The 17067-nt window shown below is 35.4% G+C and overlaps 1 protein-coding gene and 2 long non-coding RNA genes across 12 annotated transcripts in view; 2 read left to right on the top strand and 1 right to left on the bottom strand.

Annotated features, from left to right (window-relative positions):
• Positions 1–17067, top strand: part of Ten-m (teneurin transmembrane protein Ten-m) — a 569521-nt gene that overhangs the window by 298552 nt on the left and 253902 nt on the right. The window lies entirely within an intron of this gene.
• Positions 1–17067, bottom strand: part of LOC147906639 (uncharacterized) — a 289343-nt gene that overhangs the window by 251177 nt on the left and 21099 nt on the right. The gene's annotated exons all lie outside the window — the stretch shown is intronic.
• Positions 10925–16562, top strand: LOC105147818 (uncharacterized). The gene is made up of 2 exons (XR_015548291.1): positions 10925–15085; positions 15280–16562. It is a non-coding gene; the product is annotated as an uncharacterized LOC105147818 (long non-coding RNA).

Below are 17067 nucleotides of genomic sequence, written 5' to 3' on the forward strand. Positions count from 1 at the left end.
ACCGACTGAAGAAAATCTTAACTCTTCGATAACTAATCTCTGTACGTAAAAAGATAGAATTTTTCTATTACCTGATAGACGTATAAAAAAGAATTAGAGAAAATAATCTAATCGGATGAAAAAAAATTACTATTACATGTCATAAGCCAGTGGTCGGTATCTTTGAGCATTATGTGGGGTCCGGGGACCCCCCGTGGTGCACGCCAGGGCACCACGTGCAACACGAATGACAACAAACCGAGAAACACGCGTACCCATCATCCCCTCGGATGCTGCGAGGAGAGCCAAAAATATATGCGTCCTGCTTAATAGCCGAAGATCGAGGACGGCCCGCCTCCACTGTCGGTTCCCAGTCGAATCTTGTAACAAAAATTAATATAAGCGATAAGTCGTGCCTTGTACAAGAGTACCAGACACGTGCCTCCGGGTCTGCAAGATTTACATACCTGTATGGGAAGTGCACCTGCTCAATGGACGACTCATCTTCCGAACAATGAATCACAGCGTTTTTTACGGATCATATATTACTTTCGAAAGACAATCGAGATTATCTTTTTCGATATTCTCAATAAATCTTTTAGGTCTCATCATATTTTATCTCCCTTTTGTAATTACACTAATCCGCGAATTGAAATCTTAGGATCATTGCCTGAATCTAATAACGTGATTTAATATAAAATTGGTGCGCTGAATCCAAAAATTAAATTTTTTCATCACGAAAAGAATTTTAGTAATAATAGAATCGCATATTATAAAACTATATTTAAAACATGTGAATTTTATTAGAAATATAAATATTTTCAACATACTATTTTTCCAAATTTTAAAATATAAATTTTATTTCCACTAAATAAAACAAACACAAAATGTTGAAAATATTTAAATGATACTACGTACATACAGTGCATAAATCATTAATTTCCAATAATAAAAAGTAATAAAGGCTGTGGGAGTTAACGCAGTTATTATTAAAAGATAATAACTGACAGTCTTCACTTAGAAACTGTTGTGTCAATACGTACTTGTATATTCACAAAAATTTTCTTTTATCTATATGACTGTCTGTTATGAAAAAATTTTTATTACCTAAGTTTTTTTTAATTGTGTAATGGAGTGTGGCGATATTGTGATTCCAATAGTCAATCAACTGTTGAGAAACTTTCACATTACATAAAGAAATTAATTGCGGAACAAGAAGTTGTAATAATGGATAATTAATTCTGATGATGACTCAAAGAGGAGTCGAAACGTCAATTCTATTATACTCGCTCATCGAAACTACATCAAAGTGGATAGAAAACTAAATAATTATAAGATAATCGCAATAATAACTGCGTTGACTCTCACAGCCTTTATTACTTTTTATTATTTTAAATTTATGGAGTCCTTCTTTAGTTAAATTTGTCATTAATTTTCAGTTTAATTTGATATATGAATATTCTAATAAACCAGTAAATACTTTTGCTATATATCTTCTAGTATCATTTATCATCTTTGTCTTTTATGATTTTTCTTCTTTCATCATCTTTTTTTTCTTCTTAATAAGAATTTTCTGGCTTTGATTTAACATAATGTTAATACTTCAAAGACACTAAAATGTTGAATGCAATGAATTCATCTCCGTCTCAATTATGCTACTGGTCTTTGATACATATGAATTATAAAAGGCACTTACAACAGATGTATGCATAAATTTTTAAATTAATTTAAAAATGTGATAATGAAACTTTTTTACAGTTACTTTAGATTTAACTATATATATATACATACACACACACACACACACACACACACACACACACACACACACACACACATATATATATATCAAATGACATCATATTTACATTGTATAATTTAAATGACGCGTACGTGTTTGCATTCATATAAAGAAAGTTAGAAAAGATAAGTTCAGCTGTTCGAACGTTTGCAGGACAAACACACACACACGCACGCACGCACGCACGCACGCACGCACGCACGCACGCATTCACATACACTCACACACACGACATGCCAGACAAAACCTGCTCAGGCTAGTGCTGTCATCCAACATGCCAGATATAATGTTCGCTAATGATGCAACGCGTACAAAGGCATCACGGAATTCCGCGTTGTGAAGGCGAGTCGTGATTTATACCCAATTACCGACGAATTCAGGCTCACGTCGTGGAAAAAAAGCAAATCCTACGGAAAAGCCGGAGATTTAGCAGCCAATCAGTTTCGCTTTCGTAGCTGTCGGGGAACATACATACATGTGACAGTCAACCTCCCTTACATTTCAAGCTATCGGTAATTTTGAATAGGAAGACCGCACAGGACATCATAATGCTTGATAATCATGCAATAATCCGCTGAATTGTAAATATGCTGAATTAATTGTAAGCTGCGTTTATCAACAAACCATTCACAGTCGATTTAATACTTAAATACATTTATTTATACGCACAAATGTGTAAAATTAAAATTTCAAGTTCAAATTTTTAAAGAAACCGTAAATAAGAATGAGATCACAATTTGTAATAAAAGTATTTTAACAATTTTATATAAACTAAAAAACTTATGCAAATATTTGAAAAAAATATGCAACTACAAACATTTATGTTGATTTTAATTTCGTTAAAAAAACAAAAATGAATATATTCTACTAAAAAATGAATACACATGTTTTTGCAAATAAAATGTGAATAGTACGAAAATGATGAAAGTAATTATGCCAAGCTTAATAGTAAAATTTTAATGCTACTCGCGTCGGTATACTTAATTTCCTGCAGCTGTTAAAACTTTAAAGAGGTTCTATTTCTAACAACTCGATTTCTCTGTTAAATATATATACATACAATCGTCCCGCCCAAAAAATATCGTAATACACTGTCGATGATATGGATAACTTGTTAGTGGAATGTACTACTCTCCCCCCCTCCCCCCCAAATGCATCGTGTCATCTCATTGTTTTATTCTCGTGCATATTCAGCAGCGTATATATACACTGAGTATTCAAATCTCTCCATTTTGTTCATGTTTAATTAAGAACTTTATATATTTTTGCAATAGTGTATTATATCCAATGTATCTTTTCATGTATCATTTAATAAGATAAGTATCGAAATTATGAATATGACTTTTAATAGAACTGTTAATAAATTAATGTGATATTTTTTGCTTGCCTCCTTTTATATCTTGTTACTTATTATGATCTCTTAACTCTCATGTAACAAATGCATTTGCTATTAGCATATGGAATGAACTAATAAATATTGCAAATGTACTATAAATATTGCGCTAATTAAATATTTCACAATGGATCTTTATCGTTATTTAAAAGCTCTTAAGATTCACATGAGCAGCCTCAATAAAGGAGCTGAGAATAACGAACGTTGCCTCATCATGAAGAAAAAAAGTAACTGCCTGACCTCATCTACTCGTGTAGTATTCGTTACGTCCAACTTTTTCAACGTTGCGATAAATAGGGGATACCTTTTATCTCCCTAGCTGCCTCTTACCACGCCAAAGTCAGATAGTCAGAAGTAATCAGAGCTGTTGCCAGCAATGCTAGTTGATGAAAGATAAACATCTTGCATGCATACGTCCTACACACATTCCGCTTTTGGCAAGATGACAGTGTTAGTTTCAGTTTTACTGAAACGCCCAAGTCGCGCTGTTGAATCTTTGACCCATTTTTATATTTTCGTTTTTTATATTTTTTGCTTCTTTCTTTTCATTATTTTAAGTTGCTAGGCCAGCAAACTTACTAGGAATAGATGGTCTAACTTTTTAACATTGAAAAACATGGATTTAGTATAAATTTTAATAATATTAAATTTGATTTCTTCTCGCTAGAAATTTTTCTTCTTTTTCATGACATTATTTTAATAATTACGTATATATAAAGAATTCATTTTTGTAAGACACAAGCGCGGATTACTAACATCACGTCTTTTCACTTATTTCTGCTGAATTTCTTGTTTGTACGATTCACCTTTTCTCTTTTTTTCTCCAATGTGAGAAAAAAGGAAGAAAGATAAACCGTGCAAGAAATCCAGCTGAAAATATCTTATATTACGATTAAACGAAGTTCGAGTAAATTCGGATAGCAAACAAAGTGTTGATAAAAATTGTTTCGTATAATAATAATTTCGCACGATATCACGAAGGTGGCAAAGTGCAAGCGTAGAGAAAGGGTGCACTTCATAGCAGTTACCCTCGAAGTAACCCCTTTAAAAGTAACTGTCGCGACACCTGGTGCAAGTCACCCTCTGTATCGAGAATCTCTTTAAATTTTCTTCATGAAACGTCGCGCCGTAACATCACGAATACGCAACATCGGATCAACCAGCTGAATCATTTTAAACAATTTAAACGAGAAGCTCGATAAGCAAGCAAAGACGATTCGACAGCTTTCGCAGAAGACGAAAATATTATATGAGGAAACAAACTCATGACCTCGCGATATTCCGAGAAGGCAATCTTGCGATGGGAGTACTTTGGCGGGGACCAAAAATTTATCGCCTTGTCTGTGAATGGATCGAAATCATTTTTTACAACCACCATAAAGTTCAGCAACCAGAAGTTGCAGGATAAATAGGGGGGCGAAAGAGCTTTATGTCAAATTTTATGTACGCGCTTGAAAAATTGCTAGGCGGTAACCGAATTACAATTTTTACTACTGCCTAAATAACTTTTACTATGCGTCTCGCGCATCGGTAATACAACTAGAGTAAGTATTAAATTTTAAATTGACGCGTGGCCACACTGAAATGGCCACATTGGCGGACAGTGATGTACGTGCTGTGTCGCACCTCCTTTACAATTTGTCTTCTCGCGTATGTCATGACATACACTCTTTCCAGACATTTCAGTTGTCTTGGATTGCTGAACGACTTTTGTCTCTTGAAAATATTTCTCCTGAAATGAATTTCTCTAACAATTTCTATAACAATTAAAAGGATAAAATGATTTCACGAAAGTGATGTGAAGAAATTAGATAGATCGAAGCACGATTATTCCAAATAAAAATATACTTATTAAATATCGCAAAAGATTAAATGCAAAAATTAGTCTAAGGTTAGAATCTTAATGTAAAAATATATAACACGCAATTCGAGCATATAAAAACTATAGACGCTATACAGAACCATAGAAAAACAATACATGTATAAAGCTATTATTTAAACAGTTTTTAAGAAAAAAAAATAAATTGACATTTATTATTACGTCAGTAAAATTACAAGCAAGATTGTTGCGCGTATGAGCCAAAGAAATACGAGCCTATGAAACTGGTCCCGCTTTGGTAGAGAAAGAGGAAGATAAAGATATCCTGACGGATGTGAAAACGGGAATTTGCGAAGGGAAAAAGCGCTAGCGCACAGTTTGCCTCGTAGTACCCCGTCATTTCCCGTTTATACGGTCGCGTGTAAGCGATACTCGACGAAGGAGAGCGAGATTCCGCGTTTACCCGGCGCGGCTTTAACGTTCCACGTAAGACGATACGTATACACCAAGTCGATATAAACCCGGCACTTTGTGTGTATATAGTATACGCTCCAACTACGTAGAGTTTATCTCCCGCGAGATCCGCAGTTTTCGTGCCGCTACGAGAGGTCAATCGGTCCTCAGGGAAGTCGGGTAAAGATTTTCCGGCGTAAATGAAAAGTAAAGTAATCTCGATTGAACGTTCTTCCAATTGTATTTTACATTCGCGCTGCAATTTGATACAACTATATTTGGATACATCGAACAATTTGACTTACATCGATAAGAACTGATACCAAGTCGCAATGCGACAAAATTGGACTCGTTATCATTAATACTAATTCAACTTGAAATTTGCAAATTTAAATTTTTAATGCTCTCGATCATTTATTTCTGTTAAAATTGGCGATTCTGTCATTATTAACCAGTTTGATTAAAAATGTGTGTGAATAAATTTTTTATCTTTCCTTATAAACGGTTCTCATATATCCAATTTTAGTTTTTTTGGCTTAGTCTAAATTCGGAGACATTTAAAGAGTAAAATTATTATATTTGACATCTAATCACAGCTGTATAAACTTAAAATTGAAAATACGGTAATAATTCATTAATATAGCTTTTGATATGTTTAGACAATAATTTATTCCGTTATGATAATTAACAGTTATCAGAAAAAACTTAAAAAAAAAACATTGATTGCATTTTCAGGTATCACGATAAATCGAAGTGTCTTAGCAATTTAAATCCGACACATCGCGTGTGTATGCAGTTGAAGTCGAGTTTATCTTCCACGAGATCCAGGACTTTCTACGAACAACGAATCGGCTAAGGTTTACTCGTCACGTAGTGAATATTTTTCAACGGCGTGAAGATCTTACCAAGACGAACGTAAACGGGAAACGATTGTGATCGCCCTAGTTCATTCCTGATCGATCATACAGACACTAAAACACGTATGGGGAAAGAAGACAGGACTCAATAACAGGAAACTTATATATAATTTGTATAAAATATACATGTGTAACATTTAAAATTTGCTTATAATAGTATGAAACCAATAATACAAAATCAAATATATTGGACGTTTAATTAAAAATATTTAAGAAAAGTTCATAATTTTCCGAAGATAGTATGCTGTTTATATTTAAATCAATTTTCTACTTTTTGCTCATAAATGAAACAGATCATTTTTAATAAAGCATTATGCAAGTTTCAAGCATATATCTCTATAAAAAAGTTACATACAACATACAATATGATTATAACCCAGAAATAATGATGATATGCCAAGCAAAAGTTTTTATTGACTATGTAAATATTGGAAGCTGTGTGCCGACCTGAAAAATGATCCGTCAAAGTTTTGTCGTTAACATTTTAAAAGAACACAGCATTCGCGAGACCTGATTACATGTCACTATAATTACATCAAAGCAGAGAAAATATTTTTGGGTTTCATTGAAGCAATGCCACCCATCACGAGAATTCCTTAACGCGGTGTAATATGAAACTTTCTTTCCCTCCCTCCCCTCTCCTCTCTCTCTCTCTCTCTCTCTCGTCGTAGCGATGCATCGAGTTGCTCCGAGCGAATGTCATCTAATCTCTCCCCTTTTCGCTCAATAGTCGTGCTTCGAATTACAGTTAACAAATAAATTTCGATGATGTAGGTTTGAACAACGAATATATCGGTAACCCTTTTCCGTGATAAATTCTTGTAAATGACGGCGATAAGTGTAAACGAACGTTTCAGTTCTTTTTCATTTAGGTTTTATAGTTTCGAGTTCGTTTGCCTTCGGTCGGTTAGATATCCCATGACTTATAGATCCTTCCCGCTAAAACCGACGTTATTCGAAAAAAGCATTGAATATTGTACGATCTTCAACCTTCATCGGTTAACTTAGGCCGCCGACTCTCTCTCTCTCTCTCTCTCTCTCTCTCTCTCTCTCTCTCTCTCTCTCTCTCTCTCTCTTTTAATAATACATTTACGGCGGTCCTTGAGACGCGCCGGGTTCATAAGACGTCACGTAATCCAATGCCGTTTATTCCGCTGCTGGTTTTACGACCACAAGCGGCCGTATAACAAGTCCGGATTACCGAATGCCCGAATACCCGAGTCGGTATATACCACTAAAATATATGATGAGCTGATTATTTATGACTTCTGCGAAGTTCAGTAATTACATTCTACATACATATGTATCGCACTTCATGCATTGCTTTCATTGATATCGTTACATATAGTTCTATTTGTATTGTATTTTGTATAATATAAATCTCACTAATCCTAATAAAGATTATTTCCGTGAATCTACGAATTTAACTTGTCTGACTTTTTTCTATCACCCAGGGTGAATATCGCAAGAGTCAAATCGTGACGTCGGTTCGTACTTAAGTCTAACTTGTTATCGTAAACTATGAGACTCGGTGGAATAAGGTGTGCGCCTGACAGGCTCGTTGAAGCATGCCCATGCCGTGGCAAGTACCGATATAACGTCAAGCAAGCGTCCTGACTTGATGGACATGAACGCATGGGAAGTGCATCGTCGCAGAATACGTGTATTTCATTGTACGAGGGATACGATTATCTACGTTTATGGACGCCTCGGCCATATATACGTCAGTAAAGTTATTGCCAGCTCCCGGCTGTGACATTCCCTCCTGATGAGGGATTATCGCGCGTGCGATTGTGGCGTTAAGGTATGTACCTGACGATTTAAGGTCGACATCAGAGAGACTGCTTCATGATGACGTTTGCGGAATGTCTAGATGAAGATACCGGTCAAATTCGCGCGTCAAAAGATTGTCACATATCATATTACCGTGTAATACCGTATAAATAATGCATTAGTTTAATAACACTGAATTATGTGATCTTTTCAAATAATTCGAAAATATTGTAATATTTCAGAGTATTGTAAAAAATTAAATGTTAATTAATGTTTTCACTTAAAGTTTTAATTATAGAGAAATGTTAAGTTGTCTTTCTCAGAAATGTTAATTTTAACATTTTTGCATGTCCTAAAAAGTTAGTGTCTCCACTAAACGTCTTTAATTAACATTTTATTTTTTACAATGTATTTTTACAAAAAATTTTCTAATATAATCATGACATGTTTGCATAACGTTGTTTACTTAATACAGAGAGAAAAAGGAGGAAAAAGAGGGAGAGAGATCATAAAATATTCAAGAACACGAGTTCGTACGGTATTAATTAATTAGAGAGAAAAATCTGAAAAGAATCTTTTTAAAAAAGACAAAGTGTATTTAATGGGAATCAAATTATTCGAGATAATCCGACATCGAATATTTATGATTACAATCTGGTTTCTACAAGGACGACCTGTATACGCTCAACAGTATCTCGTTCATCCATATATACGCTGAAGACCGTGAAAAGTCCCGAAGCGATCGCATCACCTGCCGCATGTTAGCTGCACCTGGCAGCAAACGTCTAAATAAGTCTGTTAATCCCCCAAAGACTACTTCGAACGGAATCATATACGCCGTATTAACATTTACATCTGCAGATATTCTCACGTTACATTCAAGGGCATTCTTACTCTTTCTTACTCTTTGTTTTAAATATATCTGAATGCTTAATTCATAACTTCTTTCTACGAGAAGATTTTTAGACGAGTCTATTGTGTGCGAGATAATTAATAATGATAGAGATTTAACTAATTAATAAATTGCTAGCATTTTAATGTAAAATATCAAATTTATAAGCTTTTTATGTGAGCTATTATTTTCTTATCCTTTCGTTCCACTATTCATGAAATTCTTTTTCACACGTGCATGTACTTATAATGAATAGAAAGGCCTTTCTAGTCGATGTAACAGTCATACCGGGTCACGATCCTAGCGTATCCTCCGACTATCACCCAGTATATTTGCTGAGAATATCGATACCTATCGGCATTTACGCCAACCGTCTGACACCGGTGAACGTGCCTTTGGCAATCTCGACGGTACACGACCGGCATTATTGACTCGGATAGGACGTGCACTTCCGCCTCGAAGATCGACCTAATTTGTCGCGTTAGTACTACGAAATCCCTAGATACTATTGCACGATGACATTCGCAGAATGCAGCCTAATGATCGTTATAATTGTCAAACATCGGTGCATTCTGACCTACAAACATCTCCAAACATCTCTAAATATAAATCAACCGATATTCTGGTTAAAGCGTCGTATAATGTAGACGAAAGATGAAATGTAATTCGACAACTACATTGCTTGTGCGTTAAAAAGTATCGTATAGCGCTGAAGAAATTTGGAAATTAATCGTTTTACAAATATGGACATTGCAATTTTCAATTGCGAAGGAAAGCTGTGAGAATTGACACTGGAGGAAGGAAGAGCTGTTGAAAGTCTGCGCGATCTCTCCGTGTAACTTCAATCACTGCTAAATTTTTTTTCTGAGCGGGTAGCAAGCTAAAGATCTCAACGAAGTACTTTCACGTAATCTTGTAACGTACGATCGACGGTTATTAACTTTTAATAACCGTTTGAAAGTACATCAGAGCATACGTAACGCGTCCGACTCGTGTACTAGTTCGAGGACGCAACAACTCGCAACAACCTACATTATCCGCGTGTACTTTACACACGCGTTTACAGCGCTACAGTTGTGTGTATTCTGCGTTATCTCGCACTCACGTTAACCCACCTGGTGCATTGCGCGTGTGCGCTCGTGCTAGACTACTTATCTACTTTGATGTATCACTCCGGAAACTCCGTACGCGAGCTTACCCTTCCCTCACCTTCCCTGCCTCACCTTCTGCAACCACCTCGTTTTCCGGTGGTTACAAGAGCTGCGCCAATGGCGGCAGGAAATTCGCGAAACTTCACTTTCGAAAGTTATGCGTCCGCAGCACTTTGCGGTTCATCGAGTGCCGCAAGTGGAGATAATTTCGGATGAATTTCTGCAAATTTACGCGGCAGAATTAAAGCGACTCTGACGAGTAAAACCTGTACACTTAACACGTCGACTGCCAACTGAATTCGGTCGAAACTCACTGGAGTAATATTTACGAGGTGATAAGTCGACGGAAGTTTATCGAAGAGCATAACTGCGAAATTATGCTCGAAGCGATCTTTATCGAGCCATAATATTTTTAAGCGCTGTTACGGAGTGTTACGTGTAAACGATATAGAATCTGTTATAGAATATCGATATCGATTCTTTATACCGTTATTATTATATGTAGTAGTCATCGTGTTAAAATTTCATTATTTCCGCATAAAAATTAAATTTATCTGCTTTCGTAAAATCAGTAATGTCTAAGATACGATATTACAATATGAACGTCGAATTTTTTCAAGTATAGTATTTACTGCTTACGTATTATATTTCTTGCTGCGTACATACAGTTATACTGTTAATTTATGCTAACGTCGTATCGAATCATGATATCTGATATCGACATCATTCCGTGTGACATCATCACGTGTTCATGCTGCTGTTCTCGTAACTCGTTCTCGTCCAAGTAAACTTTTCAACTCAATCGCGACGCATAATAATAGATGCCTGCCTGCACTTATACTTGTAAACGTGGATATGCGATCTTTCCGCGAGATTTACCCCACCTATCACGCGAACAAGGTTAAAGCCAGATCACGTTGCACTTCTCCGACAAGTATTGCGCATGCCCTTGACATTTTTTAAGGAAATTCTACGCGCTTCCTTGTGATCGGATGACACGGTCGACTTTCCGATCAGGAAAGCATTCAAGAGTAACGGAACGAATCAGCGGAGTGAATCGCTCACGAAGAACGAAACAGGCGGAAGAAGACAAATCGTGAAAACTGAAAGGGAGAAAACCCTCATCATCGACAATTTATAAATCGCAATTACAGCCAATAACGAAAGTTTTCATCTACCTTCACCCTCTTTTCTATGATGGAACACAAACTTGTCAATTAATAATTAATAGAATTCCCCGGTGCCGCAATCTCTCTCGTCGATGCAACGAGAGCTCCAGCTTACTGTTAATTCAGCTTTCATTTAATTTTATCCAGATAATTACACCTAAGCACCAATCTCGTGAATTTTCTATTTGATACCGATATAATAATAACAACACGAAACAGAAAAGAGAGATTGAATTTCAATCACAGTATCACATTTATCATTCAAGTTATTCAAATTAATCATTCTCGTCACCATTACTTTCTCTTGTATGAAACGCGCTGTTTTGCGTTGGATGGCTGATAAGCTATCCTTTTCCATTTTTTGGTCGACCATACGAGGATTTTCCCCTAGATGCCACGACGCTACTTTACTATACAAAGGAAGAAGAAGCGATATCTTCGTAATGCGGCTCCTCCTTCCCGTCTAATCTTCCTCTGTCCTATTCCAGCATCATCATTTATTCGAGGTGCCTATTTACGCGCGAGCCTTCAAAGCTGCTTTCACAAGATAACCCTAGCTCGCTCGAGCAAGATAACGTCAAAGTGGTCTTCCGCTGAGGGATACCGCGACCGAGAGAGAACCGATTGAAATAGCTACTGTATATGTACGCGTGTATGTGTGTGCGAAAGAGTGACAATTTTTCAAGGATGACCGATCAAAACGATCGGAAACGGCGTCAACGAGAAAATAAACGTCAATCTTGAAAGGTCTGACTGACACGGCACGAAACATTGACCGAGTCTTTGTAGTTTGCACGAGAAATTTGCTCCAACTTTCGTGATACGAAAGGGGACGCAATTCGACCAGCGCCACAAATGACCATACGTCTTGCACGTCGTTGAGTAAAGCGTATTCGCGAACAGCTAGGCGGTCACTACGAAATGAACAAAGTTTTCTCCAAGAGAGAAATTACGACCAGACTGTATACCGGTGAAATACGTTTTCTAATTCAATGGCTTTCTAAATATTTAAATGTACATCAACAGACTTTGTATTTATTTCAAATCGAAATAAAGTTACATATATAAATGTTTATATCATATATAAATGAATATTTAATATATAAAATTAATTCATTTAAGTGTTAAAATAATAAATAAACAGCAAAATTTATCTATCTACTATAATAATAATAAATATGTAAATTCTAAAATAAGTTCTACTAATACAAACGTTCGCGAAATTTATTCGAAATTTATTTTTATATGGTAACCGTTCAATGATACATTTGAAGGTTTGAGAACGTAGGCATACTTCAAAGGAAGAATATAATGCATATCAGAATACGAGTAGGAAACTGTTTTAATGGAAGAACGATCAAAACGAATTGGCGAATCGAGAGCAGCCATGATGAAAAGGCGAATGTCAAATTCGAGAGAGGGAAATGTCGAGGCAAAAGAGCCACGACGAATCCCCGAAATTTCTTCTTGGAGCAGGAAGGGTCGACTCTATACTTTGGCAGCACGTGAATTTCATTGTGTCTAAAGAGAGGGATAGAATGTCGACGCGACATCACGTTTAGTGGAACGCGTCAAAATGAACATCTGCAAGTAGAGCATTTTGCCAAATTTACGAGCGACTCGTGAATCGCTTCACGAGGGCGCTAAATAAGGAAGGGCGACGTAATCGATCTGCTTTACGCGTGTGTACGTGCATAAGATATGCGAGAATGCTTTTAAAGGACGAAGGAATTTTTGGTAGAGGGTTTATAAAGAAACGTGATATAATCATGCCGAGACAGAAAGAAAGAGGAAAACAAAAAAGAGGGAGAAAACTATAAATGGATTTTCGTCGTTTTGGATCAAATACAAAATTTTTGTATTTCGATTAATTACAAATAAAGACAATACAAGACATCTCAAATTATTATAATTATCAAAATAATCTATAGAGCAAATCGAGCGGAATATTAAATCGTATCTTATATTGAGCGTCTTATTACATTTCTATTGTAAGTTGATATCGTATTCACAAGTTACGTTCATTCAAATTTGGTGCAATCAACGTATTTGAACTTCACTAGTGATGCTGTCAATGGTGGCGTCACGCATTAAGCCCACACTATATATTAGAGATTCAGGATTGTGAATTGAAGATTAGAATAGAGTGGTAGTCACAAATTCCTCATCTAAAAATTTCATAATTTTTCCTTGATTTCCAAACAAAATTTCATAATTTTCTCTTACTTTCAATAATATTAAAAACTTTTTTGTATTTTCGTCCTGATTTGGAAACCGTTAAATATTTTATTTTGCAAAAAAAGTGAAAATTTTGCAAAATTTTCTAACTTTTTCCTTGACAATTCCCCGATTTCTCTTATTCCTAATTATGTGGCAATCCTGTAAAATTCAACCAATCAGAACAAAACGGATTAAAATTAAAATTAGCTATCTGATTGATCGAACTCTTATCTCTTATCTAATTCACAATCCTCAGTTTCTAATGCGTAGTGTGACAGATTTTACAGCCTCTTTCATCAATCTCCGATTAAGCTAACCGACGGTTAAACTTCACAATAGTGCCAACAGTTGTTCATTTCTATCAATACAGATTAATTTCAGTTTAACTTACTTTTAATCTTTTTTCAGTTTTAAAAATAAAAAAAAAGATAAAGAGTAAATTGAATCGAGATTAAAAATTAATCTACATTGGTAAAATAGATACGGTAGAAATAGATATTAAAAGAGGAAGAGATATGAGAAGATAATACGCATTAAACTATCGTTGATTGGTTGGAAATAAGAACATAAGTGTGACATTGCGTAATAACAATAACATACTGGAATAGCCAATCAAATTTGGGTCCAAATTCACTCATGGGACCACATTCTACTACGCATGCACAGAAATATTATACCTGAGTCTGTATTCTATACACCCATGGTTCTGTCTCTCGAAAATTTTCACAAAATGAGAAGTAAATGAACCATCTTTCTACATTAATGCTTATACTTCATGCACGATTAACTACGACTAAAATTTCGCCTATCACATTTGACATAAAGAAATAATTTGAATTTTCGAAAGTTTTAAATAAATAAATACAATAAAAGCAATTTTTTTGCAACAACATGCAGAATATGATGAATTGTAAGAAGCTCTGGTTATATCGTTAATTGTGCATGAACTATGAGTATTAATGTAGAATGGTGTTCACTTCTCAAATTATGAAAATTTTGTAGAGACAATCAATTGTATTGTCGGTGTCGATAACAAACAATAGCCAATAACAAGGAAAAAAAACGCAGTTTTCATTGGCTGATGATATCGATAACTCTCAGTAGATGTGTACACTTATAGATTATAAAAGGTTGCAACACTTTTTTTTAAAGGTTTCGAATTACGATCTTATGGATCCGTAAATAAGAAACCAATCGATCGGTGAATAGGCTGTATTTCGAAACCTTTAAAAAAAATGTTGCAACCTTTTAGTCCATGAGTGTACAAAATGCCCTGTCTTATTAGATCACGGTTGGTACTACTGCGTTAGTTAATCATCGATTGGCTAACTTAACCGGAAATTGGTGAATTGTTAGTTCATGGTAGTGGAAGTATACTTCATCATGAGTTATTCCATCAGTTATTCTAAATACGTTGTTCTAAAGACATTCTGCAATACTCATGCAGCAAGAAGATTCTTCATAAAACATTTATACATAACAACATCAGCTTATTATTGCATAAAGAGTACTAACAAGGTAATTAATCAATCCAATAATTATAACTCATATCGATGATATCATAAAAAATGGATAATGTCAAAAATACTCTAACTAAAATTTAATATATTTATTGTTTATAATATTATTTATGTTTATATATATATATATATATTTATCATTAGTATTTTTCCGTGGCGATAAATATCGTGATGAAATTTCCAAATATACAGTATACAGGTATTCGTGCGTATCTAACCTTAACGCGTAAGCGAGAAAAATCCTGACGCCTATGAAAGGAGGGAGAGAGAGAGAGAAAGAGAGAGAGAGAGAGAGAGAGAAAACGTGTTGGTAGAATACATCGGATTGACGTACGAAGCATAAGGGCGAGGGAGACGGGGAGAGTCTTCAGAGCGCGAACACGTCGAGGGAACTCGCAGAACGGCCGTGCTCGGTAATCCATCACTTGCTGTCTATGCCAGTTCCGTGGCAGGCGCCCCAGGCTAAACCAATCCATGCATTTCATTCCAGTGACTTCACTCGAACCCGCCATTTTTCATCACACGGCGTAGCTGCATCATCATTTTCTGATACGAAGCGTATACCGACCTATCGCGCCGACCGGCACCTCCTCCGGCGACTCATCCGCGGAAATACAGTCATTCTCCTCTCACATCTATCGCGACGATAACGAGAAGGCACACTCAAGCTCTGATATTGTAAACGATATATCAAGATTGAGATTTGCATTTTGTTCAATATTAATAACTCATAGAACACTTGCACATAACTCAATTAAGTATTGGTGAAAACATTTTTTAATATTAATTCTTAATACCATCCTTTATATTCTACACTGAGAAAAAAGTGTTTGAAATTTGTGACCATAATTGAATTAAAATAAATATGCATATATATGCAATTATTATTGTCGCGATAATATTCATAGGAATGTTATTGATAAGTCTACATGCCGCAAAACGGATAAAGGCAAAAAAAGAAAAAATATATATAGCTGCAGCCAGGAATATAGTTACAGCAAAAATGAAATCACCAGTGTAATTATATGATACTATACAATAAAGATAATAGCACGACAGAAAGAGTACTTTCTCGTTTTCTATTTCAAGATATACTGTACAGAGATCTCAGTGCGTTAGAACAAAGACTGTCTCTGCCGGTGACTCAAAGTTCCCAAAATCGTGGTGAATCGACGCCGTGTAATACCTTAAAGAGTACTTCTTCCTTGGAGTCTCTCTTCCGCGCGCAGCTCGAGACTGAACTTTCACAAGAGTCGCGATCCATCATCGGAATGGCCCCTCGAGGAACCCGTTGCGACGAACTTCCGGTCACTACGCCCGACTCTCTGTTCGAAAATACGTGGACTTGCTACGAAGAAAAGTCTCGGTACCTAACTCTTTCTCTCGTATTATGTCTCGCGCGGCTTTGTTTCTCGTCGTCTACGACGCAACACTGCCTACTCCGAAACGTTTTCAGTTCGTATAGCGAAAATAAAGGCTAAAAGCAAATACATCCGGAAAATCGACAATAGCTGCATCGTTGGTAACTTTATGTGAAAGTAAATGTAGTAAATGGCCAGTAGTTGAAAAAAAATGTGGACAAGAATAGTTATTGTGCTCGCAATTAAGACACCTGAATTTCATTACTTGCTTCGTTTGTTCATTTTGTTACACATCATTAATTACTGAGATCCTAAATAAAAAAACTTTTTTCAAAACTATATATTTTCATATACTCCCCCCCACACACACACACATATATATATATATATATATATGTGAGTATATGAAAATATATAGTTTTTGAAAAAAGCTTTTTTATTTAGGATCTTAGTAATTAATAATGTGTAATAAAAAAAAAATATATATATATACATATTTTGACTGTATTTTTCATTCTATTGTACAATAGACACGATACATTACAATAAGTCTTTTTCATAAACTATATATCTGAAATGAAATATAATATATTGCTACAAAATATGATACAACAAACCT

Source organism: Acromyrmex echinatior, chromosome 19, assembly GCF_024713525.1.
Source record: "Acromyrmex echinatior isolate Ae372 chromosome 19, ASM2471352v2, whole genome shotgun sequence".
Taxonomy (NCBI): domain Eukaryota; kingdom Metazoa; phylum Arthropoda; class Insecta; order Hymenoptera; family Formicidae; genus Acromyrmex; species Acromyrmex echinatior.